Raw genomic sequence first — 2840 nt, 5'->3', positions numbered from 1 at the left:
AAAAGATACATTTTGACACTAAGAAAGAATCCCATCTTTTTGACGCTTGAAAGAAATCCCGACTAAAATTGGCCTTTTAATAAAATCCCGACTTTTTGACACTAAGAAAAAATCCCGACTTCTAAGGGTCAAAAAGTTTATTTTTTTCCCTAAGTTTAATCGTATTAGTCCTATTTTAACAATTCAGACTAAACATAAAATAAAAAATGTTCATGAATATCTTTTTATTGACCAAAATTGGCCCCTTAGAAAAAAATCCAGTTTTTGAAACTTAGAAAAAATCCTGACTTTTTATAAAAGATACATTTTGAAACTAAGAAAAAAATCCAGACTTTTTGACACTAAGAAAAAATCCTGACTTTTTGACACTTTTAAAAGATCTATTTTGACACTAAGAAAAAATCCAGACTTTTTGATACTAACAAAGAATTCCGACTTTTTGACCCAAAAATCCTGACTTTTTGACACTTATAAAAAAATTAATTTTGACACGAAAAAAGAATCCTGACTTTTTGACACTAAGAACAAATCCAGACTTTTTGACAAAAAACGTCCTGACTTTTTATAAAAGATACATTTTGACACTAAGAAAAAAATCCCGACTTTTTGACGCGGAGAAAAAAAATCCTTATTTTTTGACACTTGTAAAAAACACATTTTAACACTAAAATAAAATCCAGACTTTTTGACACTGAAAACAATCCCTTATTTTTTGACCACAAAATCTCGACTTTTTGACAATTTTAAAAGATCTATTTTGACACTAAGAAAAAATCCCGACTTTTTGATACTAACCAAGAATTCTGACTTTTTGACACAAAGAAAGAATCCCGACTTTTTGACCAAAAAATCCTGACTTTTTGACACTTATAAAAATTTTTATTTTGACAAGAAAAAAGAATCCTGACTTTTTGACACTAAGAACAAATCCAGACTTTTTGACACGAAGAAAAAATCCAGATTTTTTGACACTTGTAAAAAAACACATTTACACACTAAAATAAAATCCCGACTTTTTGACACTGAAAACAATCCCTTACTTTTTGACAAAAAAATCTAGACTTTTTGACACTTTTAAAAGATCAATTTTGACACTAAGAAAGAATCCCGTCTTTTTGACACTTAAAAAAATCCAGACTATTTGACACTAAGAATAAATCCAGACTTTTAGACACTAAGAACAAATCTCGACTTTTTGACACGAAGAAAAAAATCCAGACTTTTTGACACTTAAAAAAAATCCAGACTTTTTGACACGAAGAAAAAAATCCAGACTTTTTGACGCGGAGAAAAAAAATCCTGATTTTCTTGACACTTGTAAAAAACACATTCTAACACTAAAATAAAATCTCGACTTTTTGTCACTGAAAACAATCCCTTACTTTTTGACCAAAAAATCTCAACTTTTTGACACTTTTAAAAGATCAATTTTGACACTAAGAAAGAATTACGTCTTTTCGACACTAAGAAAAAAATCCCGACTTTTTGACACTTATAAAAAAATTAATTTTGACACGAAGAAAAACATCCAGACTTTTTGACACGAAGAAAAAAATCTTGATTTTTTTAAACTTGTAAAAAACACATTTTAACACTAAAATGAAAATCCCGATTTTTTGACACTGAAAACAATCCCTTACTTTTTGACAAAAAAAATCTCCACTTTTTGACTCTTTTAAAAGATCAATTTTGACACTAAGAAAGAATCCCATCTTTTTGACACTTAGAACGAATCCCGTCTTTTTAACACTTATAAAAAATCCCGACTATTTGATACTAACCAAGAATTCCGACTTTTTGACACTAGGAAAAAAATTTGACCAAAAAAATCCCGATTTTTTTTGACACTTATAAAAAAAAACAATTTGACACGAAGAAAAAATCCTGACTTTTTGACACTAAGAATAAATCCAGACTTTTTGACACTAAGAATAAATCCAGACTTTTTGACACGAAGAACAAATCCCGACTTTTTGACACGAAGAAAAAATCCCGACTTTTTGACGCGGAGAAAAAAATTCAGATTTTTTGACACTTGTAAAAAACACATTTTGACACAAAATAAAAATCCCGACTTTTTGACACTGAAAACAATCCCTTACTTTTTGACAAAAAAATCTCGACTTTTTGACACTTTTAAAAGATACATTTTGACACCTAGAAAGAATCCCGACTATTTGACACTAAGAAAAAATCCAGACTATTTCACACTTGTAAAAGACACATTTTGACACTAAGAAAAAATCCAGACTTTTTGATACTAACCAGGAATCCCGACTTTTTGACACTAAGAAAAAAATCCCGTCTTTTTGACCAAAAAATCCCGACTTTTTGACCTTATAAAAAAATGAATTTTGACACGAAAAAAGAATCCTGAATTTTTGACACTAAGAATAAATCCAGACTTTTAGACACGAACAATAAATCTCGACATTTTGACACTAAGATCAAATCCAGACTTTTTGACACTGAAAACAATTCCTTACTTTTTGACCAAAAAATCTCGACTTTGTGACACTTAAAACATAAATTTTGACACTAAGAAAGAATCCCGTCTTTTTGACACTAAGAAAAAATCCCGACTTTTTGATACTAACCAAGAATTCCGACTTTTTGACACAAAGAAAGAATCCCGACTTTTTGACAAAAAAATCTCGACTTTTTGACACTTTTAAGACATTTTGACACTAATAAAAAAATCCATACTTTTTGACACTAAGAAAAATATCCCGACTATTTAACACTTTGAAAAAAATCCCAAATATTTGACGCTAAGAAAAAATCCCGACTTTTTGACGCTAAGAAAAAATCCTGACTTTGACAAAAAAATCCAGACTTTT

The sequence above is a fragment of the Nerophis ophidion genome, linkage group LG28 (assembly GCF_033978795.1).
Source record: "Nerophis ophidion isolate RoL-2023_Sa linkage group LG28, RoL_Noph_v1.0, whole genome shotgun sequence".
NCBI classification, from domain to species: domain Eukaryota; kingdom Metazoa; phylum Chordata; class Actinopteri; order Syngnathiformes; family Syngnathidae; genus Nerophis; species Nerophis ophidion.
This window is presented reverse-complemented; position numbering follows the sequence as displayed.